Source organism: Ochlerotatus camptorhynchus, unplaced genomic scaffold (genome assembly GCF_037179485.1).
Source record: "Ochlerotatus camptorhynchus isolate MF236.1 unplaced genomic scaffold, CSIRO-AGI_Acam_v1.1 ptg000357l, whole genome shotgun sequence".
Lineage (NCBI taxonomy): Eukaryota > Metazoa > Arthropoda > Insecta > Diptera > Culicidae > Ochlerotatus > Ochlerotatus camptorhynchus.
In genome coordinates, this window is record NW_027040845.1 from 2583536 (window position 1) to 2599903 (window position 16368).

Genomic DNA, 16368 nt, shown 5'->3' on the forward strand with positions numbered 1-16368 from the left:
GATGATGGTAAAAAAAGTGGATTCGCTAGGTGCGCTTCTTTTGTTTTGAGAACAATGAGTGTAAATATTCATACAATGCGCTGTAATAGACTTCATGTTGTGGCTTATGAACTAACGGATCGGAACAAACGTATTATTGTTTTGGGCAGGGTGAAATCATTGATAATAGTTATTGATGATTTCTGCTCGATAGAACGGAAATGGGCGATTACGACGAAGTAGCGCTCTTCCCTATTGATTGTTAAACAATCCAATCGCCATCGACCAGACTGATACATGTTCCGTCAGGTTCCCTCGGACAGACTGGTGAGATCGGTGAAAATAATATTCATCTATCTACCGAAGATATCGTCAGACCAATCTCATCATCGTGCCACAGAGGACAAATATCATCGTTCAGCATCTCGTTGGGATCCATGAACGAATCATCCATGTGGACATGCTCATCGCATCAATATTCGCATCTTCGTAGCACTTCTACGAATTGGTTTCGTGCGGTTTGCAAAATTGAACTATGACGAAATGATTTCCTGCGTCATCCATTCCGTCGCCAGTAGCCCCTGGATGGTAATCCGAGTTTTGGAATTCTTGTAAAACAGCGGAAGCAACACGTACTCCACTTCTTCACAGGATTTCTTCACGATTGCAGGATTTTCTCAACAGTGTCACGAGAGCCCACAGTTCCAGTTCCGGGCCGAAGAAGCGGTTGTCTGCCAACACTTCTGGACTGCAGTACCCGGTCGTGTCGTAGAAGTTAGAAAAAATATACCCTTCCTGTACGAACGTCCCAGATCCGAAATCAATCAGCTTGTTATGGAAATTGTGATCGATGATAACATTCTCGTCTTAGATGTCCCGGTGCAGAATACTCAACGAGTACAGGAAAGCAACCGCACGAGCAACCTGTCGAAAAATCCAACAACCCAGCTTCTACGGCATCACGGGTGTTCGATGTATAAAATAGAACAGATCCATCCCGGAGTGGTAGATTTTCATCACAACATCGAAAAACTTGTTGAACCAATCGAATATGTTGACAACCCTCAGACATAGAGGTAACTCTAAGACCAGAAGGTCCCTAAGAAACGTGTTCAACTTTTTGGCTCAGGTCTGGTACTATCTTCGGTCTCATGCTAATCGATGCACCCCTCGAAACATAGGAAAATCCACGAACCCCTCATTTTATCTGTCAAACTTTCATAGTGAATTAAAACAAACATATTGTAGTACTAGAATTTCGACTAAAATGGGCTACGTTAAGGTGATTCTCTAAGGAAGCCATGGCGTGAAACTTGGAAAGCATAAATGTCAGCTTCCACAAAACATACAATTATGAAATTGGCACTCTCTGATTGCAGTATAGCGCAGCAAACAAGGAGTAGCATTTTCATATTTTTATGTTTTGTTGAGGCTGACATTTGTGCTTTCGAAGTTTCACGCTAAGGCTTCCTTAGAGTATCACCTTAATCGATTTGCTATGGACCAATAGGCTAGTAGTGAGCCAATTTAAAATCGTTAGTTTCTAACCGGTGCTTCAGATGCTTCACGTGTGTAAACAGGCACGCTTCCATAGGTATATCCCGTTTCTTTTCGGTTTTAATCATAAACTGCGGCACGAGTTTCTCCTTCAGTATGAACTTCGATATCACCAGCAACCTATCCGAGTTCCGGTAGCTCAGATTCACATACCCGTCCGCGCCCTTCCCGATGTGCCTCACCAGCGTGTAATATTTGCTGTACTCTCCGTGGATCAAATCTTCATCACAATGTGACATACGGGAGACGGCAGCAGTATTCTAGATGGCCTGCCCTAGCGAATTGTCCACCGTACTGGCCACATAGTTGAACGTCAACGTCAGATTCTGATGCTTATCCTCATCCACCAGGTTGTTGTACGATGAATCCGGATCTCGGCTTACCCAGCTGCAGTAGATCTTCCTCCCATAGGGAAGCGTCTGATTCGAAATGGTGTACAGTATGTCGATCACGTTGCCATCGTAGTGAATAACTTCCCCGACGAACTTCCCATCCGAATAGATAGATATGCGTGGTCCACACGGAATTGGAAACGTTACAACGATGAAATGTCGTTTCTGTTGATCTGGCGTGGACGTCGAGGGGGCGACACTTTTTTTTATAATGTGTTTATTTTTTCCAGGCTCATTTGCCGTAGCTTTGCGAAGCCGATATTTATTGTTTAGATTACAAAATTACTTAAAACTAGCGTTAGTAAAGCGTGGGCGATTACTCGCAGCTATCTCGAGGTTTAGGGGTATCAAATTGTAACAAGCGGATGGCAGGGTAGGGATTGAGAAGACAAGGTTTTTTCGAGCAATGTACTCTTGATCTCGAACTAAGTGACATACTGGAGGAAAAGACGAACATGGGAGTACACCGATGCACTATGGGGATTCAGGTGGCCAATAAGAAGAAGACCGACTTATCTTGATTCGGATTCTGTTATCTGCTATCGAAAGAAGACTATTTGATGCATAAAATCCCACAAAAAGAATTCTCAAAACAGATTCTATTACTGCGATACCGGTAATAGAGTTGGTCACCCGCCATTTTGTGTGAAAAGCAGTCATATATTTGAAATTTCATTTCTTTAAACTGAAAAAGAAGTGATTATTCAAAGATTATATTGAGAACTTTATTTTTTCGCACAGTTACCCAAACACTTTACTAAGAAAATAAAAAGCTTTGCAAAAGTGGTAAATGCTTCCGTAAAATTTTAGTACACTATCAAAGATTCGATTGTGATTGATTAAGATATTTAACCCAATTCAACGTATCGCATCGTCTCTCTTTCACTTACGAGACAATAAAAGTCACTTTGTGAGGTGACTCTCCATGCAAATCAAATGTAGAGTCTTCTCACAAGGCGTGACTTTCATTGCCTCGCAAATGACAGAAGGTCATCCCGATGTACAGAACAGGGATGACTGCTTAAGGCCTTGATCTTGACTTGTAAAGTTCCATCATCTTTTTGCTCCAGAATAGTTAGGAGGGCATCGAATATTATTCTGTGATTTACATATAACCAGAACTTCTTGAACTAATAAAGATTTTCGGGACATTGTTTACAACATAATTTAACCTTACTCAATGACCATAACTCCAGAATAGTTTGGAAGCAATCAATATTTGAACACTGATACTCTACGGGGCTGGCCAGAAACCACGTGGTCTATTTTTATGATTTTGAACCCAACGTGGTCAAACGTCTATACAAATTTCTGAAAATTTGTATGGATCGTGGTCTTCCGTCCCCCCCCTTAAATTGACTACGAGGTTTCTGCATGGCCCCTAAGATGCATAATGCGTTAAACATCATTAGTAGGGACCTGATGGCCTGTCAAATACGTCGACAATATACGAGTCAAACCACATTGATTCAAGAGGACATCTACTTGAGGACATTTTGTAGACCTTAAGATATTACATGACTTCAAAAACATCTTGAAGCTAACAATTCATGCCAATACTATCATGTATCAAGACAAAATGCATAAAAAGCACGAAAATATTTTTGGCCACCTTCTTGTATGGAGAAACCCCACTGTGCGATGAGAAGCTAACAACTTGGAAGAGCACAAGATGACACTAACTACTAAATTCTCTGGGGCAACACTTTTAAATCTCAATTCTAGATGCTCAACAAATCAATCGTTGAAAAATCTTCTTTCATTTCTCGCATCTACTTGCATCGCATATCATCTTTTTGCAGGAAATCTTCAGAATCGTCATCAATCTTCTTTCTATCTAATCAGCGTGCGCGCAGCTAATCAAAGCAAATCCTGCATCGTAGATAGAGTCGTCCCTCTTGGTTGATGTGACCATTGTCTTTAAAAGCTCGTACGATTTGACATACCACAACAAAACATTTGAACTGTAAAAATACCGGGTTACTAAACGTACAGTTATTCACAAACAAAGTTAGTCCGATGTAGGGCTCTACATTTTCGAAGCTCTAAAAAGAACTCGAGTTTTGTTTCTCTCATACAAACGTGTTCAACGCTTCATTTCTATAACGCCTTGCTAGACTATAACCACGAAACGTTGATGAAAAAGAAGCACGATTAAAAAGGAAAGGCTGGTTGTGGATCTTCTCGTCGTTGCTTTGCTCATCGCTTTCAATGTAAGTAACGTCGTTTTCTAGTTAAACGAAACCTCATTATGGCTTTCAATTCCTTTCACACTCTATCACCATAGAGGTAACTCTAAAGCTGGGTTTAGATAGGGCAAGTCAATTGATCAAGTCAGTTGAATTCAACTGACTTGAACGTGAATTGAACGTGTAAACCATGCCATTCAACTGACTTGATCAACTCACTTGAATTGAAAAAAGTTGAACCAGGCTCAACTTTGCAAGCCAATTGAATTCAACTGAGTTGATCATTTGACTTGCCTAGTCTAAACCCAGCATAAGACAAGTAGGTCCCGAAGAAACGTGCTATACTTTTTGGCTCAGCTCTGGTACTATCTTCGGTCCCAAGCTAATTGATTCACCCCTCGCAACATAGGAAAATCCACTAACCCCTCATTTTATCTGTCAAACTTTCATAGCGAATCAAAGCAGACATAGTGTAGTACTAGAATTTTGACTAGAATGGGTAACGTTAATTGATTTGATTGGGACGAATAGGCTAGTCAAGTAGTGAACCAATTTAAAATCGTTAGTTTCCACCGGTTGCTATCACCGCTCTTTCAATTTGTTTATTTGCGTTATGTCCCGTTTTCGCTAATTTTTTTATAGATAAATATGTGGATGGAAGATAAATTACACATATAACGTGTAATGTTCAAGTGTTTACACGTGAGAAATGTTTTAAGTTTATATTTTCATTTTCCGACACAGGGTTTTTGATCTAATTACTGTCCTACTAAGCACAACCCGCAGTTTACCTCTCTTTTTTGAACGGGTTTGAACATAAAATGGAATATTTCTGTCAAATATGACTTATAAATGTATTCACCTTTCCATACTTACCGTTGGATTTGATAAAGAGCAATAAATTGATGAGATATTGTTCAAAATCTAATACTGCTTCTTGATTCTAAATTCGTCCTACGAGTTTCAATTCTGTCCTAACGCATTGAAACGCCATGAGATTTTCTTCGTCCTAAGGATAAACGTAGAAAAAGGGAATTCGCTAGGAGCGCTTCTTTTGTTTTGAGGACAATGAGCGTTAATATTCATACAATGCGCTCTAATAGGATTTATGTTGTAGCTAATGAACTAACGCATCGGAACAAACATATTATTGATTTGTGCACGGTGAAATCATAGATATTATTGATCTTTTCTGACCGATAGAACGAAAATGGGCGATTACGACGAAGTAGCGCTCCACCCTATACGTCATGAAACCTCTGTTGATGTGTTTCATTAAAGACGAAACTATCAAAGTGGAGCGCTCTTTCGTTCGTCCGTTTAGCGAACCCCACACGTATCAATATATTGACGTGAAGGGGAATAATTGACAATAATATTGATGATGTGAATACAGAAATATTGTCAATAACGATGTATTGACGTCAATATAAAATGTATTGACAATACGATTATTGTCAATACAAACTGTCGTGTAGGGTCCAGGGCTGTCTAAACTCGCAAGATAAGAGTATTTTAAATCCTCTAGTGAATGTGAGGAGTTTCATCAAGCCTGGCGACGGGAGAAAGAGAGACAAGCGATTGAACATTTCTAGATAGAGCTGGAATTAGGGCGTAACAGCTTTTGTAAACAATGACTTTTCTCGATGATTTCTCGAAAGACATGACTCTCCCTGGCAAATCAACATTACCATCGAATAGGGGAAGACTTCCCCTACCCGATCGATATGTTGGTTCGTGGAGGCTTGCCTTGAGTTGCTAGAAATCAACGAGAGAAGTCATTGTTTACAAAAGCTGTTACGCTCTAATTCCAGCTCTATCTAGATTTGTTTGTGCACGTCGACTGAGGTTCTAGAATGCTGCAAAGGTGTTCGACTCTAAAGCTGGGTTTAGACAGGGCAAGTCAATTGATCAAGTCAGTTGAATTCAACTGACTTGAACGCGAATTGAACGTGTAAACCATGCAATTCAACTGACTTGATCAACTCACTTGATTTGAAAAAAGTTGAACCAGGCTCAACTTTTCAAGCTAATTGAATTCAACTGAGTTGATCATTTGACTTGCCTAGTCTAAACCCAGCTTAACAGAAAAAAAAGCCAGCAGTCTCTTCGTCGCATCGATTTGGTCGAGTGTTCACTCGGCTGTCGACAAAAGCAGACCACTCTTGATGTGTGCTACGCGATCGGCTGTTTTCTCGGCAGCAACCATTGTGTGGTCCTCCTCATTGTTCTTCATCAGCAGTTCTTTCGGTCGATGCGTCGTCGACTTTGGAAAGCAACCGTTTCGTGATGAGTGTGTGAGTGTTGACCACGTTTTGCGTCCATTGCTGCAATGGACGCGCTCTGACCCTCGTTGGCGTACAACAATTTGCCATACAATGAAACCACTGGAAGCGACTCCAGTTCTGATGGAGGAGGCTTTTTGGATAGCGGAAGATAAAGTGTTTATTGTGTTGTACCTTTTGACTATATTTTTAAGATGTATTGTATAGTATACCAAGAATCCTCGGCTCTGTAAAGTTAATTCGGTTGAGCCTTACCAAATAAATTTAATAAACAAAAAAAAAAAAAAAAAAAAAAAAATCGATTTGGTCGATTGAAGCTGATATTGTGACGCCCTACCCAACAAACAATTTAAGTTGATCAACAGCTGAATAAGCCATTTTTTAGTTGAAGAAGCTTATTTTTGCCTGAATAAGCTTTTATTCAATATTCCATGTTTGTTGGGTGGTCCGATGACTGGCACTCTCGGCACACTTGAGGCACACTGAGAAAATTTTTGGTGCAAAATAAGTGTGTAGAGTGACCACCTCCTAAATAATGGATAGTGTTCTCACAGACAAACAGACATAACACTCACAAGTTGTTCATCGAACAAGCATTTAACCGACAATTTAAAAGTATCGTAATTGGTAGCGCGCATAGGCAATTCACTTGCGTTTGACGTTTACACACTACCACCATCTGTTGAGCGTAGTGCCCACCAGAGTGTACTCAATAGATGGCGGTAATGTTTTAGCGACGATTTTTTACAGTGAGAAATATATAATAAAGTGTTATGTCTGTTTGTCTGTGGTGTTCTTATCTCAAAACTGACGAAACTCTATATGGGACTGATATGCGTATATAGGCAGTATAAGTAGTGATACAGAACCACCTTACAGCTGCCGTTAAAACTATGAAGTCTGAGTTTTAATTTGGTAGTCATAAAACAGTTTGATAGATGCAACCACATTCTGCAAGGGATACTATAATAAAACAATGATATAATAAGAATAAACCTTCCAAGCATTTAGATTGTTACTTGGGCTTGGAGGTACCCCATAGTGAACAGTTATCTTTTTTTTCAACTAATTTGTTTATATGTCAAGGCTCATTTGCATTAGCTTCACGGAACCAAAATTCAATTTTGTTTAGCAGTTATCCTTATGATGATCGTGTTTGATTATGCGCGGAATTTTCAAAAATTTCTGACTCAATGAGGCACATTGCTATGGGAGGCGCTTCTCATCTCAACTTAAATCTTACGAGAACAACACTAGTTGGCCCTTTATGCCGCTAAAAGTGCCAAGGATAATAAAGTTACTAAGCAATAGGGAATGAATTAACTAAAAAATATCACGATCCGATCGTTTTGGTATATTAAAAAATATTAAGGGTTGTGTCCTAGACACGACCGCAGCATGACGTAGAACTACGCAAAATTGGTGTATGTCGTGCATTTTTGACTATTATACTTTATCTTAAATTTTTCAAGTATTACAATGTTTCGGTTATGGTTCAACGTACGTGTATCTCTTAGCGGAAGTGAATATTCACTGTATTTATTTTTGAGAGGCATTGTGTACTACCGCAAACTACTTTATCAGAAATAAGCTCAGTGATTATTTACTTTCGTTAAGAGACACATCTACCTTGAAAAGCAACCGTTTCGGGATGAGTGTGTGAGTGAAGACCACGATTTTCGTCCATTTTTACAGTGGACGCCCAATGCCCCGCTTTGGCAATGTTACCATACCTTGAAACCACTGGAAGTGAATGGAGGAACGGAGGAAGCTTTTTGGATAGCTGAAGATAAAATATTTTTTTGCATTGTACCTCATGACTATAGCTTTAAGATGTATTGTATAGTGAACTAGAAATCGCGGCACTGTAAAGTTTATTCGATTGTGCCTAGTAAAATAAAGTAATTAAAAAAAAAATAATTGAATAATGTTCTCATAATAGGATTTTATTGAACGTTTTTATTCAGCAATGAATTTGAATCATGGCTGGACCAAAAAATGCATGATGGCCTATACCATTTGTATGCTTTAGAGCCCGCAAGACCGAGTGTAATAAACCAAACAACAGTCGCTAAATGAAAGGTATTATGATCACAAAGAGCACATATTTTTTTTGGAATCGGTCAACCGGTTCCGGAAATATGAGCGGAACATGCTGCGGTTTATATAAGGCATGAGGCTAATTGCGACCTCAAACGAATAAAACTTATCATGTGAATCAAATCACATTAGAATGAAAAAAAAAAAATGGCGGTCATTTTGGGACCCTGTGACACATTGGCCATGTTTTGATTCCTCCGGACAAGTTGCCAGTTTCTGAGTATGGTCAGAAACCATTGAATCATTAAAATTCAACAACCAGTTCAATGTTCAATGGCAGTTATTAGGAAGAGTCAGGATCCAATTTCCGGAAACCCTTAGGAAAGTAGCCAGTTTTATACCCCGGACAGACTATGGCTTATATCATGTAATATAGGCTGTCTTGCAATGAGCACTCATACATAGGATTTCCTGTGAAAAGTAGATGTATGAGTGTTCATTGCAAGACAGCCTATATTACATGATATAAGCCATAGTCTGTACGGGGTATTAGACTTGGATTTGTATAAATGAACTCAAGTTTCCTTCGACCTCATCGCTGGTTTTCAAGGTGATCACACCGTAGTCCACTTCGCTAGTGTACTTGCCAACTAGCACATGCCCAGCTTACAAAAGTCATTCGGTTCCGAATCAGAGCCAACACAAACATAGTTACACATACGACACTTTGTATTCGAAAGCGAGCACCGCTGCGGTCTCATCAACAAAAATTGAGAGCAGAACGGATACAAACCCAACCCACGGATGCCTCCCATTACGTTTGATGATTGATGCGTTGATTGCATGCAATGAGCTTCAACGCCCCTGCAATTGTTTTTACGGTGCGACATTTGCATAAATGCAATAGCTATTCAAATGCAATTTTCACTCCATTTTAATCAATGTTCATTGTTTGATGATGATTGCAAAATGGAATAGTTTAAATTTATTGAAGCAGAAAATTCTGATGTCATCTAAAAATGTTTCATAGTTAATGTTTTAGACAATTGCCATACTTAAATAACAAGCGACTATTCTGATATTCTTGCACGAAAACTTACTGTATATTTAACATATTATCTTCACCTTAGAGGCTCTATCGTTAAGGGCAAGATTAGAGGTACTAGAGATAAACAAAACAAAGAACAGAAACCACCGTCGGCCAATCGTCGGTCCTTTGAGAATAGCATAACTTTTCCAAAAGAAGCCTGATAATTTGTAGAACACTCACGTGCTGGGAGCTTTGTGTTTGAACTGGGAAAAAGTTTTCGCATGACAATCCATTTCTGGAGAAAATATTCAAACCACCACAATACGTCCAACATGTCCAAGAAACCGTGCCAAAGCCGTAAATAAATAGGATTGTGTAGACATGCAGCGAACGAAAAAGAATGAAGAGCTGCACCGCACCACGAGCCTTCGCTGCAATGGATCAACTTTTAACGATCTGCACATATTTAGTTCAGCGCTGGTTGCAGTGTGATGAAGCGAAAAGAGAAGTAAATCCAGCATTCGTCGGGGGGTCCACCGACGGTAGTTTTTTACGAACTCTACATTTTGGAAGAGAAGCACCCTTTGTTGGGAAATCCCTCCGGGCGCATAAACCACTTGTGCAGATGGAAAATATGTCACATTGTGGAAGCCGGGCAAGATTGAAAGCGCTGAAAAGGCAGAAAAAGGAAAATCCCACTGATGGAGATGCTCGGAACGATGGGCGAAAGTAGTGAACAGCTTTGCGCCATAAGCGTCTTTCATGCATCTTTCAACAATGTCAAACTCTGTGCATTTTTCGCCCCAAACTCCCCCCCCCCCCCCCGCAGCAGCAGCCATCAGGGAAGAGAACCAGGTTCGTCATCATTCGTTGTCCCCGTTCGGGGATGGGAAAAGGAGCAAGTTTAATCTTTTAGCATCAGACGATAAACAAACAAGCGCAGAGTTACACACATTTTATTTTTGTGTGAATGGATTGCGTGTGCCACTGCAAGTGCAAATATTGACTGTCTGTGTTTGGCAGAGAGAGATGTGTTTTTTTTTTAAATTTGCTTGATTGGTTGGAAATATGCAATGCAAATGTGCTGTAGACGAAGCATCGTGCAGTGATTCTCGGAGAATAACAAGTTTTGCGACTGAACTGGTCTGGCACATCCGTCGGGAATTCCTCGAATTCATGTCAGGAACGTCTGGAATCTCCGTTTGGAATATCTGGTATCATCCGGAAACCAAATCTAAAACTTCTCAAGTCTCCGTTGGAAGCGTCTGGAATCCAAGTTGGGAATATCTGCACCAGAAAAGAACGTCTGGAATCTCAATCGGGATTGCCAGGAATCTCCGTTTGGAGAAAGTGTCGAGTCCAAGTAGGGCACGTCTGGAATCCCCGCTGGGATAGAGCATGCTTGAAATCCCCCTTTAGGAACGTCTCGAATGCAAATGGAAAGTCTGGAATCGCAGTCGGAAATGTCTAGAATCCCCATCAGGAACGTTTGTTGTCGGGGCTGAAAATGTTTGAAATCCTCCCAGGGAACGCTTGGAATCTGCAACGGAAACTGCTGGAATACTCACCAAGAACATCAGGAAACACTTTGGGATCGTCTTGAGTAGTGGTCGGGAACGTCTGGTATAACGTTTGGGAACGTCTTCAATCTTCGTCGGGAACGTGCGGAATCATCTGCGCGAACATCTGGAATGTAAACATGAATCGCCTGGAGTCCCTGTCAGGATAGTCTGGGATCCAAGTTGGGAGTGTGTCTCCGCTAGGAACTTCTGAAATCCATGTCAGGAGTGTCTGGATTTTCCACTAGAAACGTTTGGAGCCTCTATCGGGAAGGTAAGAAAAATCTTCATTGGGAAAATATCAAATCCATGTCGGGAACGTTTGAAAGCCCGCTGGTATCGCACAATAGCTGGAATAAGGGCGTAACAGCTTTTGTAAACAATTACTTCTCTAGATGATTTCTAGAAATTCAAAGCTTAGGACTATCTGGAATTCCCGATGGTATCGTCTGGAAACCAAATCTAAAACTTCTGGAGTCTCCGTTGGAAGCGTCTGGAATCCAAGTTGGGAATATCAGGAGACTTCTCTGAAAACGTCCGGAGCCTCCATCGAAAACGTTTGGGAGAAAGTGACGAGTCCAAGTAGGACACGTCTGGAATCCCCGCTGGGATCGAGAATGCTTGAAATCCCTGTTAGGAACGTTTCGAATGCAAATGGAAAGTCTGGAATCGCCGTCGGAAATGTCTAGAACCTCCATCAGGAACGGTTGTTGTCGGGGCTGAAAATGTTTGAAATCCTCCCAGGGAACGCTTGGAGTCTGCAACGGGAACTGCTGGAATACTCACCGAGAACATCAGGAAACACTTTGGAATTGTCTTGAGTAGTGGTCGGGAACGTCTGGAATAACGTTTGGGAACGTCTTCAATCTTCGTCGGGAACGTGCGGAATCATCTGCGGGTACATCTGGAATGTATGTCTGAATCGCTTGGAGTCCCTGTCAGGATGGTTTGGAATCCAAGTTGGGAGTGTGTCTCCGCTGGGAACCTCTCGAATCCATGTCAGGAGTGTCTGGATTATCCACTAGAAACGTCTGCAGCCTCTATCGGGAAGGTTAGTACAATCTTTATTGGGGAAATATCAAATCCATGACGGGAACGTTTGAAAGCCCGCTGGAATCGCACAATGGCTGGAATAAGGGCGTAACAGTTTTTGTAAACAATAACTTCTCTAGATGATTCCTAGAAATTCAAAGCTCGCCCAAACATTACCATCGGGTAGGGGAAGACTTAACAAAAGCTGTTTCGCTCTAACTCCAGCTCTATCTTGAAGTGATATCAAACTTTTCATGAGTTATTTAGTAGTTTTGGAAGTGATTCAGTACTTTCCGAAGTGAGTCCAAACTATTCTGAAGTGATTCAACACTTTCTAAAGTAATTTCAAACTTTCCATAAGTTATTCAGTAGTTTTGGAAGTGAGTCCAAACTTTTCTGAAGTGATTCCGCACATTTCTGAAACGATTTAGTCCTTGTCGAAGTGATCGAAATAATTCCTGAAGTGATTCAGTACTTTCATTTTCATTAGTCAATCGTTTGTTTTGGAAGTGATTCAGTATTTCCCGGAGTGATTCCGAGCATTTCTGAAGCGATTTAGTCCTTGTTGAAGTGATTGAAATCATTTCTGAAGTGATTCATTACTTTCTGAAGTGAGTCCAAACTTTTATGAAGTGATTCAAAACTTTATGAAGTGAATTCAAACTTTTCACAAGTTATTCGATTGTTTCGGAAGTGATTCAGTATTTTCCAAAGTGATTCCGAACATGTCTGAAGCGATTTAGTCCTTGTCAAAGTGATTGAAATCATTTCTGAAGTGATTCAGTACTTTCCGAAGTGAGTCCAAACTTTTCTGAAGTGATTTAAAACTTTATGAAGTGAATTCAAACTTTTCATTAGTTATTCGTTTGTTTCGGAAGTAATTCAGTATTTTCCGAAGTGACTCCGAACATTTCTGAAGCGATTTAGACTTTGTCGAAGTGATTGAAATCATTTAATGCAAACTTTTCATAAGCTATTCGATTGTTTCGGAAGTGATTCAGTATTTCCCGGAGTGATTCCGAAGCGATTTAGTCCTTGTCGAAGTGATTGAAATCATTTCTGAAGTGATTCAGTACTTTCCGAAGTGAGTCAAAACTTTTATGAAGTGATTCAAAACTTTATGAAGTGAATTCAAACTTTTCATAAGTTAGTCAATAGTTTCTGAAGTGATTCAGTATTTTCCAAAGTGATTCCGACCATTTCTGAAGCGATTTAGTCCTTGTCGAAGTGATTGAAATCATTTCTGAAGTGATTCAGTACTTTCCGAAGTGAGTCCAAACTTTTCTGAATTGATTTAAAACTTTTTAAAGTGAATTCAAACTTTTCATAAGTTAGTCAATAGTTTCGGAAGTGATTCAGTATTTTCCAATGTGATTTCGGACATTTCTGAAGCGATTTAGAACTTGTCAAAGTGATTGAAATCATTTCTGACGTGATTCAGTACTTTTCGAAGTGAGTCCAAACTTTTCTGAAGTGATTTAAAACTTTATTAAGTGAATGAAAACTTTTCATAAGTTACTCGATTGTTTCGGAAAAGATTCAGTATTTTCCGAAGTGATTCCGAACATTTCTGAAGTGATTTAGCCCTTGTCGAAGCGATTCAGTATTTTCCTAAGTGATTCTGAAGTGATTCAGTACTTTCCAAAGTGAGTCCAAACTTCTCTGAAGTGATTTCAAACTTTTTATAAGTTATTCAATAGTTTCGGAAGTGATTCAGTATTTCCCGGAGTGATTCCGAAGCGATTTAGTCCTTGTCGAAGTGATTGAAATCATTTCTGAAGTGATTCAGTACTTTCCGAAGTGAGTCAAAACTTTTATGAAGTGATTCAAAACTTTATGAAGTGAATTCAAACTTTTCATAAGTTAGTCAATAGTTTCTGAAGTGATTCAGTATTTTCCAAAGTGATTCCGACCATTTCTGAAGCGATTTAGTCCTTGTCGAAGTGATTGAAATCATTTCTGAAGTGATTCAGTACTTTCCGAAGTGAGTCCAAACTTTTCTGAATTGATTTAAAACTTTTTAAAGTGAATTCAAACTTTTCATAAGTTAGTCAATAGTTTCGGAAGTGATTCAGTATTTTCCAATGTGATTTCGGACATTTCTGAAGCGATTTAGAACTTGTCAAAGTGATTGAAATCATTTCTGAAGTGATTCAGTACTTTTCGAAGTGAGTCCAAACTTTTCTGAAGTGATTTAAAACTTTATTAAGTGAATGAAAACTTTTCATAAGTTACTCGATTGTTTCGGAAGTGATTCAGTATTTTCCGAAGTGATTCCGAACATTTCTGAAGTGATTTAGTCCTTGTCGAAGCGATTCAGTATTTTCCTAAGTGATTCTGAAGTGATTCAGTACTTTCCAAAGTGAGTACAAACTTCTCTGAAGTGATTTCAAACTTTTCATAAGTTATTCAATAGTATCGGAAGTGATTCAGTATTTTCCGAAGTGATTCAGAACATTTCTGAAGCGATTTAGTCCTTGTCTAAGTGATTGAAATCATTTCTGAAGTGATTCAGTTCTTTCCGAAGTGAGTCCAAACTTTTCTGAAGTGATTTAAAACTTAATTAAGTGAATGCAATCTTTTCATAAGTTATTCGATTGTTTCGGAAGTGATTCAGTATTTTCCAAAGTGATTCCGAAAATTTCTGAAGCGATTTAGTCCTTGTCAAAGTGATTGAAATCATTTCTGAAGTGATTCAGTACTTTCTGAAGTGAGTCAAAAGTTTACTGAAGTGATTTAAAACTTTATTAAGTGAATTCAAACTTTTCATAAGTTATTCGTTTGTTTCAGAAGTGATTCAGTATTTTCCGAAGTGACTCTGAACATTTCTGAAGCGATTTAGTCCTTGTCGAAGTAATTGAAATCATTTCTAAAGTGATGCAGTACTGTCAGAAGTGAGTCCTAACTTTTCTGAAGTGAGTAAAAAATTTATTATGCGAATTCAAACTTTTCATAAGTTTTCTTTTGTTTCGGAAGTGATTCCGAACATTTCCGAAGCGATTTAGTCCTTGTCGAAGTGATTCAGAACATTTCGGAAGTGATTCAGTATTTTCCTAAGTGACTCTGAAGTGATTCAGTACTTTCCAAAGTGATTTCAAACTTTTCATAAGTTATTCAATAGCTTCGGAAGGGATTCAGTATTTTCCGAAGTGACTCCGAACACTTCTGAAGCGATTTAGTCCTACTCGAAATGATTGAAATCATTTATGAAGTACCACAGAAGCATTCTGCACCATCGCCTCTATCATCATCATTATCGGCAGCAGGTGCGGTGACAAAGAAAATCCCAGAAAGAATCGTCCACATTACAAACAGATTCAGCTCCTTTCTGTCACCATAATCGTTTCCAGCCCCTCATCGACTCATCAACATCAGCCACCCACCGAAAAAGGAAGAACGCCAGAAAGCAAACATCACAAACCCCCCTCCCGATGATGTCGGTAGGAACCCACCCACATGCGACACATCGCCAATCGAGCGTACACACAAAGAGCAGCTTTGCCCTACCTCTCGGTGACGCCATTAAAAAGCCATTACAAATAATTTAATACTCCCAAGGGCAATGAAAAAAAAAATCCAGGGAAGCATTCCATCTGCCCGACCAGCCTCCGCAACCATTTGAAAAGTGATTTTCGTCCTTACAAACGATGCGATGGGTCCTGATGCCCGTCTGTCATGTCATCTTCCACCCGGGGGGAATACGACGACATTGTCTATGTCCGAAATTGTGCGCCCGAACCGAATTGACTGACTGACTGATGACTGTTGCGGGGAGCCCATCAGCTGGTTACGTTCCGTTGCGGGCCGAGTTTGAGCCCCAAATTGCTCCCCGTTGTGTCATTTTGTGATGGATTTACCACCAACTGGGGCCGTAAATAAGTAAATATGATGGCTGCGGCTCAGCGAGGGGCGTGCGGCTTGTTTATTGAATTCCAGTGGCTTTTGGATCTAGGTTCGACAACGCCAACCTTGCCGGCGCTGGAGGGGCAGTGGTTAATGAAGTCGGAGATTTCTGGTGGTAATGGGAATGCATTTGGTCGTGTGAATTACTTGAGGGTCCTTGCCCACAGTGGATATGGATTCAGTTCTAGCTGAGGCCGTTGAGATTTTCTGAAAAGAAAAATTTCTGGTCACGTGTTCATTTTGGTAGGTAAGTACATAAAGCCGTTCTTTCCGGTCCATGTGTTGCAGAACTCAATGTGATCGACGTAGGCCACGCTTCGAAAATGACGTGTTTTTGTTTTGCTGCGTCGTTTTCGTTTTTGTGAAAATGTTTAAAATTTAAGTTCGCGGTTTTAAAAAGTT

General features: G+C 39.9%; 1 pseudogene; it reads right to left on the reverse strand.

Annotated features, from left to right (window-relative positions):
• Nucleotides 1-241: 241 nt before the first annotated feature.
• LOC135709333 (PAS domain-containing serine/threonine-protein kinase-like) lies at nucleotides 242-15904 on the reverse strand (annotated as a pseudogene).
• Between the last annotated feature and the right edge of the window lie 464 nt (nucleotides 15905-16368).